Source organism: Callorhinus ursinus, unplaced genomic scaffold (assembly GCF_003265705.2).
Source record: "Callorhinus ursinus isolate GAN/ISIS: 27379988/994484 unplaced genomic scaffold, GSC_fseal_2.0 scaffold23, whole genome shotgun sequence".
Classification (NCBI taxonomy): Eukaryota; Metazoa; Chordata; class Mammalia; order Carnivora; family Otariidae; genus Callorhinus; species Callorhinus ursinus.
The window spans coordinates 16,563,697-16,576,145 of record NW_027397085.1 but is presented as its reverse complement, the minus strand read 5'-3'; the positions used below and the strand labels follow the sequence as shown (position 1 = coordinate 16,576,145).

The following is a 12,449-nucleotide window of genomic DNA, read 5'->3' as shown; positions in this document are numbered from 1 at the left end:
TCAGCTTACCACGCTATACAATCACCTTTTTTATTATTATTTTTAGAAATAACAAAAGTAAACACTTTTATAGTGCTTATCATAAACAAGGCATAGTTCCAAGGCTTTCATAAATATTAACTTTTAAAATCCTTACAGCAACCTTATAAGCTTAGCATTGCCAACCTCATTTTAGATATAAGAGAGAACCATAATAATAGTTATTGCTTATACTAACCCTAGTAATAATGGTGGCCAACATGAGTGTTTACTGGTAGGCTCTAGTATATGTATGTATGTATGTTATATATATGTGTATATATGGATATATGAAAGTATATGTATATATTCACGTGCATGTGTACATATGTATATACATGTAGATAGTGTGTGAATACATACAGATGTATATATACACAAACACAAACACACACTCTTTTAATTCTCACAATAACACTGAGTTTGGCATCATCATTTTCACTTAGAAATAAGGAAACTAACAATAGTAATAATAAATAATGTTAATAAGAGCAATAATAGCTATGTATCAGCATATTAACATCTGCAACGCAGATATCTCATTTTGTCTTCGGAGAGGCCGACATTACATCCTGGTTTTAGAGATGATGAATCTTTAAGAATTCAAGGACAAATAAATAACGAATAAGTGGGGGCAGGGTTTTTATATTAGATAGAGTCCAAAGTTGACTCCTTCACTGGGATGCTAGACCACAGGCAATGCATTCTGGAAAAACAGGAGTGAGTGAGACACAGGGAGTTAATACAGAGTGAAGGGTGTTTTACAACATATTACATCAATTGGAAAATGCAATTTAAAAAAATCTGTTTTTTGAGGCCCCACTATGTGCAAAACTAAGAGCTAAGCCATGGGAGAAATGCAAGATGAAAATAATACATGGGCCCCACCTTCGTAGGAACTTGGGATCCTACAGGGGATAGAGATATGCATGTGAATAATGCAAGAGAGTCACTGAAGGGGGCAGAACTGCGAGGAGAAGTGAGAGCTGAACTCTGTGCTGGAATGCCAGGCTTACGGTGCAGAACGGTGCGGAACGCTAGGGTATTACACTAAAATATTTGAGTTTCTCACTGGGCTATTTGTCTCTCTCTATTGACTCCATTTACATTTAGCTCTGCTGATGTTGCTCTTGCAGCCACTGGTTTTCTCAATTAACAGGAAAGAGAGGGAACAGCGGGAGGCATTGGTTCTTGCTGCTCAGCAATGGAACAGCGCCGCTCTGAATGTTGTGTGGTTCGGTTTGTTTACTGCATTGCTGACACACCTGGCTTTCAGGAAGCCTGGCAGTCGGATATGCCCAATGAACCTGCACTGGAAAGCCCTTCATTTGGACAAAGCACCGGACTTGCCTGTTAAATCAAGGAGTTCTCACAGTGTGTGTTCTGCCAGCCATGCTGAAGGTCACAAAAACTGTTGGGATGCTTTTGAGGCAAAGGGAATTGGAAACCTGCAAAGAGCAGCCTGGGTCATGGTAACTCTGATAGACAAGATGGGACTGAAAAGGAGCCAGATGTATTCTGCAAAGCCCTGCACAGAAAACCAACCTCATTATGCTGCCCTTTCACTCAAGCAGGGTCAACAATGGCACGAAAATCATGGGTTTTATTTTACTCTTTGTAAAGATTACTTCATTGCAGTGGGAATTCAACAACGCATAGTGGTATAGTGACTTCTTTTTATCTTGATTATTTTACATGATTATCTTGCTTACCAGTGAGAAGACGAGAGGTGGAGAGTGTTAGTGATAAGTCATCTACAGAGTGACAACTGCACAGGATAATCTAATACCTGAACAACCTAACTGCCCTCAGTGTCTACAACCTCACTCATCACCAGCACTAAATCTGCTGGTGTGGTTAGCCAGGTGTTCATGTCTCCTTTCTTCTGATAGGTCAGGGGAAGCCAGTCCTACCCCTGCCAATAAACAGTACCACTGGTTCCTGCTTTACAGGAAGTAACAGTGTGAAACCTATCAAGGATTAAAGGGGAAATAGAATATTCCATTCAAATATTGAACAATCCCAATCCAAGACATTTAACTGTGACCGTGCTAATTATACAGAGGACATTTACCATATTGGGAAATTTGATTGCTTTGGTTCCTATCAAATTTACAAAACAATTGTTTAACTATTTTCCCCCCAGTTGTATTACACAAACTTAGAACAAGAAACAGGGTTCCTGTGTGCCCCTCGTCTCACTCTCTGAAACTCTTTTAATCCATTCTTCTGGTATTTTAACTCCACATGCTTATTAACTTCCCATTACGGATGATGATGATTTCACACTCCTTCACCATCTCAATTCCCCCCTTCCCACCTTCTATTCTCCTACTACAGTTAAGTAACGATTGATGGCTAATAAAAATTCAGGTTTTATCTTATCATCCCTGGGAAGTAAAGTTTATTAATAGGTTACACAGTGTGCCATGATTATGTTTCACTTACTGAACAAGCTTTTCTTTTTTCTGAAGTTGTAAATTGCCTCTTTTTTAAAAAAAATTTGCTTAATTTTATGTGGCATTATCACTAATTCTTCCAGAACTTCCCAGTATGACTCTAAAAAGCCTTTTGAAAAATATTTTCTGCCTGGGTCAACACATCAATTATTTTCTCAGTTGCTCACACTTGATTGATGATTTAGCTGGGGTTAGAGTTCCGGACTGCAAATCATTTTTACTTAGAATTTTGCATACCTTGCTCCATTGTCTTATAGGTATCAATGTGCTTTTGAGAGAATAAATTGATACCACATGAACCCCTATGAGAAATGTACTGTGGTTTTTTTTTTTCTTTTTTCTCCTCTTCTCAAAGCTTTTAGGACATTCTATTTGTAGCTGTGGTCTGAAATGTCCAGATATGTTTTTCACATGGGTCTGTTTCCTTTGTTGTGATAGTACTCATAGGCCATTTTAATGAAGAGAAATATGTCTCTCTCTCTCAGTATGAGGAAATTTTTGTATTCTTTATTGGATGAGCTTATTCCCTCTATTTTCTGTTTTGTTTTTCTTTCTCAAACTCCTAGTAGTTAGATCTTAGTCACAGAATTATTTTTCCATTTTTCCTAACTTTTATTGTCCATCTCTTTGTCTCTTTGTCTTACTTGCTGGAAGATTTCTAAAACTGTATCTTTCAGCTCTCTCATTGAGTGTTTAATTTTATCTATCATTGTTTTAAATTTTAACGACTTCTTTGTTCTTATTAATTTTATATGGTATCATCTTGTTTTATGAATGTAATAAGTTTATTATATTTTGTCTAAAATTTCTTTTTGTTCCATAACTTGTTTTTGTATCTTTTTATCATTATTATTATTATTATTATTATCATTGTAATTTGTTTGTTTTAGACTTTATGTTGGAGAGTTTCTTTAAGGTTTGTGGGGCCTTGGCTGTCCATTCATTTTAAAGAGAAAGACATTAAAATGCTGCCTGGGAGCTCTGCATGACTTAAAGTGTGCTTGTAGAGTCTTGGCATTTACAGCAGGGTATATGGGGAATTAAGAACCTTGCCTTTTTCACTAGGTAGCCACGTAGTGCTGGTATCTGTAGGTCTCTTTCCTGGGTGGTGATTCCAATTTTCTAGAGAAGAATTCTTCAATCTCTTGACTAAGCATTATATGCCTAACTGACACAGTTCCTATTCCTAAGTGCTACTAGAGAAGTCAGGGCTTCCCTATTCAATTGATAGACTTTTATTTAATCATCCACTTTCCACTGTGCCTGGTATCGCCAAGTTGGAACCCCTCTCGTCAAATAAATTTCCAGTCTTCTGATGAGGATGGAGTGGGATTGGTCTCTAGCTGTGCAGGGTAAGAAGAAGATCCATGGAAGAACTTGCTTTATGTGCAGACTTTCCACCAATTTCTGCCTACATTTAATTATACACCATTCCTCAATTCCCAAGTCTTTCCAGATTTCCACAAAGGCAGTTGTTTCCTTCTCCCGATACCCTCCTCTTTGAGCATTTTATAATTAGCATTCCCAACCTGACTAATTTCCGGTCTCTATTTTCCATTTCTAAAACACTCCTTTCTCATCTCCAGTTGTCTCCTTTCTCATTCTTCTACTCTTGAGGATTTATACTCTCCTATTTGCTTACCATCATTTTAAGAGAGGATTTTCAAAGGTAGCAATTTACAAAAGGTTGTGAGTTTGCCTAACCTGCCACAGCAAATACCACAGACTGTGTGGTTTAAACAACAGAGACTTGCTTTCTTAACAGTTCTGGAGGCTGGACATCCAAGATCCAAGTGGCAGCAGGTTTGGCTTTTTCGGAGGCCTCTTTCCTTGGCTTGCAGATGGCTGCCCTCTTGCTGTGTGTTCACATGGCTCTCTCTGTGTACATGTCTGGTATCTCTCTTTGTGTTTCCAATTTTTCTCTTCTTATAAGAACATAAATTATACTGGATTAGGACCTACCCTAAAGACCTCATTTTAACCTAATCATCTTTAAAGACCTTACCTCCAAAAACAGCTACATTTTGAGGTCCTGGGTAATAGAAGTTCAACATATGAATTTGGGGAAGATATAATTCAACCTATAACAAAGGTCATGTTTTAAAATTATTTTAAAAATTCTTAAGAGTACTCCAAGCATTCAAATATCCTGTATCTTTTTATTAAAATGACACTAGACTCACCTATCCAAATTAATAGTGTTCTCTCCGAAATAGCATATCCTTCATTAATTCATTCACTCACTTATTAAATACTGATTGGGCATCTCTTTTTGCAAGGTTTTTAGTTTAGCAGCACAAGGGATATAAAAGTAAGTCAGACCCAATCTCTGAATATTAGAGAGTTTCACTAGGAGTGATAAGAGCTAAGGGTTTGCAGCACATGACAAAAGTTCTAACAAGTCTGGCACATGGCTTTTCTCACTTGGCAAATATATGGGGTTGAAGAGCATGGCTGCATCTTTTGCTTCTAAGGCGTACCGATCCACAGAAAAATATTAATGATTAACCTAAAGTTAAGCAATGAGAGGTTGTTACTTTGTACCAGCGATTTTTTGCCTTGACCATCTATATAAATTTCCTGCAGAATTAGAATAAAGCAATAAGTAAATGATAATTTCTTTATGGGTAAGTTTTCCTGGTCCTTTACCAAAATAGGAGGATTAATTTAGTCTGACCTGAGACTCCCTAATGAGCAGTCCTAACTGTTATCCCCAGAATATTCTGTGCATATATCTCTCGGGTCCTCCATTGGCTATAGGGGATTTTCTGTGTGTGTAAATTTAAGCTTAAAAACAATAATTATGCAAGGGCTTCTTTGCTCTGTACCTCTTACAGGCAATTTTCTATATTTTGGCATGACTCTTGCTGTATTGTGGTACAGATATGAAATTCAGCAAACCTTAAACGTTGCTGATACTAGAGAGGATCTGGGAAAATATAATTGAAATTTTAGGGTTTTCCAATCAAAAGACTATTCTCTTCAGCAAAGACTTTTTACATATTATGTTTAAGTATTAATTGTATTTACCAACAGACTGTTTTTACTCTTTTTCAGGAAAAAGAAATTCAAGTGTCATTTGTCATTCCCGACAGCAATGCTGAACACTGGAGATTTATACTCTATTATTCCCTTAACATTATTTTAGGAGAGGATTTTCAAAGGTAGCAATTTAAAAAGGTTGCATGTGGGAATGTGGGAAAAAATAGAATTGAACAGATTTGGACAAAAATGTATAAACGCTGTTTGAATTTCCTGTCTCTATCACTTTAAGATCTGGATTAATTTGGGAAGGACTCAAATCCTTCAAGTCCCAGTTCTTTGTGGATAAAACAGAAACATTATCAACTTCCGCATGGAATGGTGCCTCCTTGTGGGGATTAAATGAGTCAATACACATGAAAGCACCTCTCTTTCTTCTGATATCTGTAAGTATCCCCATATGTATCCGCTTTTGTATGTGTGCCCACCATTCAACTAGGTGCTAGTTGTAGCCCAGAAACTTGTAGTCTAGTTTGAAATAAAGCATATATTGTAGAGTGATCCAAATGACATTGAAATCCTACACTAAAAGATATCTTAGAAGCTACATGATTAGATGCCCTATGATCATACTGGAAACAAAAGAGCTCACATACTCTCTCTGAACCCTCACTGAATACCAATATATATATTATCCTTAATATTCAAGATAACCTTGAAACTTAGGTTTTGTTACTCTAATTACATACAGTAAGAATGTGAGGCTCATAGCAGATAGGCAATTTGGTCAGCAAAACAGACAGATCCACTTGGACCCCAAGTCTGATGTAATCCTTAATCCACAGCCCAGTGCAGTGCATGATGTTCTGCGATGTCATCATGGCAGAAAGATGAACTAGACCTTAACAAAAGGGTAGAATTTGGGCAGGTCAAGAGGAGACTGGGGACACTTCAGGAGAGGGGATAGTGAGTCAAGGCATGGAGAGGGAAAACAGAAAGCATATCTGAGACAGTTACATACTAGTTTGACTAGAGATAAACTGTGTGGAGGAGAAGCAGAGATAGGACCAGGAAAGTAGATTGGGGCTACTTTTGGAGGCCTTGGATGACAGACAAGGAGTGTGATTAGCTAGATCATACAAAAAATGAGAATTTACAGAGGAACTACTGTGATGTATTGTAGAGAGATCAAGACATAAAAGAAACAAACAACAATAAAAAACCCATAAAGCAAAACCAGCAATAAAACAGCCTCTGTCTTTTTGAAGCTAAGGGCCCACAGTGGGGTCACTGTGGGTCTACAGTGGGGTCACTGTATGGAATCAAGCTCTGGGGCTTTGGTAGATATCTGAGTGGAAGATGCAATGATACACGCAAGGGGATTATCACTTGGACCCCCTATCATGGGCACAGAATTTGTCAAGAAAGGCTTTATAGAGGAGATGGTTTTATTCCGGAAGTCACAGGCAGTGAAGAAAGGATTTAAACAACAGAATTGTATGATAAGAATACCATTTTCAGAAGATTAATTCAATAGCAGCATATGACAGCCACAATGTAATGGTTAGAGAGTGGTAGCTGAAGTTCAGTAATTAGGGGACCATTGCAGCTGTCCAGGCAAGATGAGGGGGTGGTGGCTGTGGATATGAAAAGGCAGGAAAGCATGAGGTTTTATGCTGAAAATCTGGGGGCACCTGATGATTGCTCACAAGGGTGAGGAGAGAGGAGGATTCAGTGATGATTCTAAGGTCCTGGGTTTAGATAAATGGAAAAATAGCATTGTCCTGGAGAGAAATATGTGAGTTTTACTCAGCAAAGCTGATGTAAGCAGAAAGAGGAGTTGAAGTTAGCCAGGTTGACACTTTAACAGCAGGATATCTAAGCAGTTGGAGATAGGGATCTGGAACAGAAGGGGCTTACATTTCTGCATGTGGTCCAGCATCTGTCTGCTTCACAAACCCAAAAAATGAGAACTTGATTTCTGCCAGACACTCAAAAGTTGATAATGTTACAAATTATGAAAGCAAATACATGACGACAGCACAAACAATAATAATAATAAAAATAATAATAATTAATAATAAAAGTTAATATTTGTTGAGGCCTCATTATGTATTGGGCACTGTGTTAAGTGTTTAGCTGTATTATTGGTATTATTTCACTTAATCCTAATATTAACCTTCTGATGTAGGTACTATTATTATCTCCATTTTAGAGATGAGGAAACTAAGCCAACAAAGAGAGAAACCAACACACTCAAGAAAATGCAGTCAATAAGTGGCACAGTCTGAGGTCAAACCCAGACAGTCTAAACATGCACTTTCCAATATGGCAGACACCAACCACACAAGGCGATGAAGACTTGAAAAGGGGCTAATGTGACTGAAGAACTAAATTTTTAGTCTTATTTAATTTTTACTAATTCATACCTAAATGTTAAAATCGATAATTGATTCAGTTATTGGAGAACTTTTAAGTATATTTGGAACAACTTGAGTAAGTGCATCTACATTTCTGATTGTAAATTTTATGAAATCTAAATACAGATTAAGTACAATTAATGAAAAGTTAGCATCCCAGTTGATACATATATAAAACACACAAAGGATTTCCAAGACTTTAGGGTGGGGAAAGAATTTTAAATATCTCAATGATAGTTTATTATATATTGATTGCAAACTGAAATGCTATTTTTGTATAGTGGGTCAAATAAAATACAGAGTTGAAATTAGTCTTTCCTGTTGCTTTTTATTTTTTAAATGTGGTACTAGAAAATTTAAAGTTACAGGTGTGGCTCACCTAATATTTCTATTGGCCAGCATAGGCCTAAATACTGAGAAATAAATAAATAAGAGGCCAAATGCATGACAAAACAACTGACATGGTTAATGAGACACAAGTTATTCCTTTTCCTGTTCTGGGTTCCTATTTTTTGAGGATGCCTGTGAAGAATAAAGAAATTGTCTTAGTTAAATGGGACAGTGAGCCCTCGATCCGATGGCATTGTTGATCTTCCCACTCTTCTGTCTAGGCCAATGCTTCCATGGTTTGTAGGGAAAACAACTGTAACTACCTTCTCTTATGTGTGTGTCTTATATTTGTTTACTTCACAAAGGTGAATTATTTTGCTCACAGCTGTTTTCCTTCTTCCAACCACAAGCTTGATCTTCATGTCAATCTCAATCTAGAACCCAGAAGAGAGCCCAATAGAGCCTCTTGAAGCTGTTCTGAGAAAATAGTAACTAGAAAACTGAGAGTTATTCAATATCAGCGTATAGCTTTCTACGCTGGATTTTTTCGGAGGGGGGATTATAGTCTGATAGTGTGTACACACATAAATGGTGTGTTTGAGAACTGTTGATAATAATTCAGATGTTTGCTCTTCTAAGAGTTATATGTGTGATAGATAAAAGGTAGACGATTTTAACTAAATGGAAAAAAAGGATGATAGCTAAGCACTTGAGAATCTTTGGGTATTGCAAAAATTAAGGCAGCATCATTTATCAAGAAAAGAAATCTAAAATTCTACCAATTTTCAGGCATTCAGTGTATATAAAGCAATATGTCCCCAAAGTTAGAATCATCCAGATGTTTTAAATTGGTCAGAGTAAACATTCGATTCATCACAGATTCACCAAAGTCAGAAGTAGAAAATTCACATCTCCTTGCAAGCTAAGGGGAGTAGTGCTTTTTGCATTCTCTCAGCCAGCTGTCTTGACATACTTAGCATCTACCTCACAGAGTAATTCAGGTCAGTGGATTTGGAGCCAAATGCCACTATAGGAAACTCTGAGAAAATGATATTTCCAGATTTATACAATACACGTATGGAATATTTCATCCTCCATGAGATCTTCCAATTTTTGAATATATTGTATATTAAGTCTCAGTGAGACAGATTAAAAACTGATCTACTTCACTCCTTTCTAAGGTCTAGTTATTTTTTTTTATTTTATTTTTTTAAAGATTTTATTTATTTATTTGACATAGAGAGACACAGCGAGAGAGGGAACACAAGCAGGGAGAGTGGGAGAGGGAGAAGCAGGCTTCCTGGAGCAGGGAGCCTGATGCGGGGTTCACTCCCAGGACCCTGGGATCATGACCTGAGCTGAAGGCAGCCGCTTAACGACTGAGCCACCCAGGCGCCCCTATTTTTTTTTAATATTTTATTTATTTATTTGACAGAGAGAGAGAGACAGTGAGAGAGGGAACACAAGCAGGGGGAGTGGGGGAGGGAGAAGCAGGCTTCCCGCTGAGCAGGGAGCCCATTGCGGGGCTCGATCCCAGGACCCTGGGATCATGACCTGAGCCGAAGGCAGATGCTTAACCATCTGAGCCACCCAGGTGCCCCTATAAAACAGATTTAAGCATAAACTCTTCACAAATTTTAATTTTAAGTTATATATAATTCATATCATATTACAGGTATGAATGGAATGCCAAAATGCCATAATTATGGGTTATAGCAATGAGGTCCTCACATTATAAGGCAAATGAAAATTAACTTCCCTGGGCAAGTGAAAAGAGAGCTTCAGGAAAAAGATAAACAAATCCATTAGAGAGGACACTAAACGCATTTGAAATGGCCTCAATAAAATAGGTAAGCTCCTGGGAAAATAATGTATCTAACTACTGATAAAAGTGCTTTTAGAACTACTAAACGGGAAGAGCACAAATATCCACATCTAGTCTACTGAATTTCCAGGAAGACATGTTTGGTTAAAAAGAAAAGCCTGTTTTAACATTTCTTCTTTTTTTAACAAGCAACACAATAGAAATGATAGAACACAACCTCAAAACTAATTCGCACCGTGTGACTACAAACTTCTTTCCAGTGACTGGGGAATGGCACACTATTTTTTGTTGGTCCCTTCTCTGTTCTCTTCTATAATTCCAAAATCAGGTAATTCCATTCATAAGCAACAAATTCCTAATTATCAGGCCAATTTTGGTTGATATCTGGAAATTGTGCCACTTAAACAAATTCTCATTTAATATTTATTGCTGAGAATGTAATAATAGTGTTGGGTTGGTTGTGTCTTATTAATATTTACTTTTTGTAAACATTTGTTGGTTCCAAAACATTTCAGGATTCAATAGGATGAGTTGATTTGAAATTAATGGTCAGTTTAAAAATGAATGCTGTTTCACAAAGCACTTGCAATTTATGTGTCTTATAATCTAGCCAGCATCTGAGTGATCTCAGCAATAAAATATTTAGGAACAAAGTCTGATTTATTTGGGATGTTTCTGTAAATTATTTATCTTCTATTCAAACTGCATTTAGAAGTCTGCATGATATATTACAAGGCTCTGAATTGCAAACAAATAAACAAAAAAATTGATTGTGTCCTTGGGGGGAAAAAAAAAAAGCTTTGTTAAATTAAGTCTAACTCCCAAATGTAGATGTTCCTAAAGGATCTTTCCTTGGTCCTCTTCAGTTTTCATCTCCAGTTCTGACTTCTTTCTCTTGGTTTGAAAATTGTTGGCTCATCTTCATCTATTTGTTCTGACAAATTTTCAAGGTCAGTTTATCCATCAATACATCATTATTTTTCCTATCAAACCTGCTCCTCCTCTTCCTAGTCTGATTACTGTTCACTGTACAACTCTCCTGCCAGAAATCCAGGACTCAATGTGGTGTCCAGGTATCATCATGGAAACCACATCCTTTTTTCCTTTCTTACACAAGTTTTCAAGTCTTGCCAGTCCTTCCTCTGTATGTCTCCATCTTATCCAAATTTATTACTACATGCATCACTTTGTTTTAGGCCCTAAATATCTGCTCTCTTAAAAATTTACTTTCCTCATAAATTTTTATATAGTCACTGCAGAAAATATAGAAGATACAAAAAATATAACCAAAATTAATACTGTGATCGATCATCTTGTGTTAACTAGCACTTTCTTACTTCTGAAGTACATTACTCTTCTAACTCCTCTACTAGTTTCTTTAGTCTTCCACTGTTCCAAGTTGTGTCTTCATTAATGTCACTTTCATCTTTCTTAAGCAAAACTAAAACCGTAGGATTCCCCTGTTCAAAAATCTTCAATAGCTCACCTTGGTCTAGAAAATACTTCTTAGCTTGGTTTTCATGACCCTAAAAATGCAATCTCATGGTCTCTTTCCAATTTCATTTCCCATGATTGCTTCTCAGCTTTACTTAGTTTTGCCCACAATCATCGATTTTCCTAGAAATGTTCCCTTATTTTCCTATATCTGTATCTTTGCCAGATTCTCAACTCCACATAACTAAAGACAAACTGCCACACCCAATGCCATTTTGCCCACAAAGCACTCTATGACCTCCAGTTAGAAGTAAACGCTCCCCCTCCAGAGCCGTCAGAGCATTTCACTTCTACTCTCCCTACGGTGCTTAATAGAACCTAGAGTGCAGATGACTGGGGCTCAGGTACTGATTCTAGCATTTAAGTAACTCTATGCCATGAACAAAACCCTTAAGCCCTTAGGGTCTCAGTTTTCTCATCAGTTGATACGATTTCAAACAAGATGATATAGGAAAATCTCCTTTCTAAACTACAGAGTGCTGCTATATAATAGGAGTTCCTTCTCTGCTGAGTGTTCCCTTTCAAGTACCCCCTTTCAGGAGAATTCTTCATTCTCTTTCAGCACCTCATTTGTAAGATCTTCCCTGAACGGCCCAGCTGTTGGTGGTGTTTGGCCCTGTGTGCTCCCAGAGGACTCTTAAAGTCCCTCTGCAGTATAATTTAATTTTTCCTTTAAGTTTTGCTTGAGCAATTAGACTGTGATCTCTTTGAAGGCTGGGAATTTGTCTTACCCAGTTTTGTAATCCTAGCAGAGAGCTCTGAACTCAGTATCTTGTTCAGCAAGTATTTGCTGAATGAATGAATGCATCAGTGAATGAGTACATGAATGGATGACATGTCAATCTTATGGAACATTTATTTATGTGTGGTATTTGTCATCTGGCTTTAGACTCTAAGCTCCATTAGGGTAGGCTCTTTGTG

The 12,449-nt window shown here is 37.2% G+C and overlaps 1 protein-coding gene and 1 long non-coding RNA gene across 10 annotated transcripts in view; one reads left to right on the top strand and one right to left on the bottom strand.

Annotated features, from left to right (window-relative positions):
• The window catches only part of PDE4D (phosphodiesterase 4D), a 1,488,864-nt gene that overhangs the window by 388,141 nt on the left and 1,088,274 nt on the right, over positions 1–12,449 (bottom strand). The gene's annotated exons all lie outside the window — the stretch shown is intronic.
• On the top strand, positions 5,539–8,169 carry LOC141374927 (uncharacterized). The gene is made up of 3 exons (XR_012382138.1): positions 5,539–5,641; positions 5,752–5,905; positions 7,675–8,169. It is a non-coding gene; the product is annotated as an uncharacterized lncRNA (long non-coding RNA).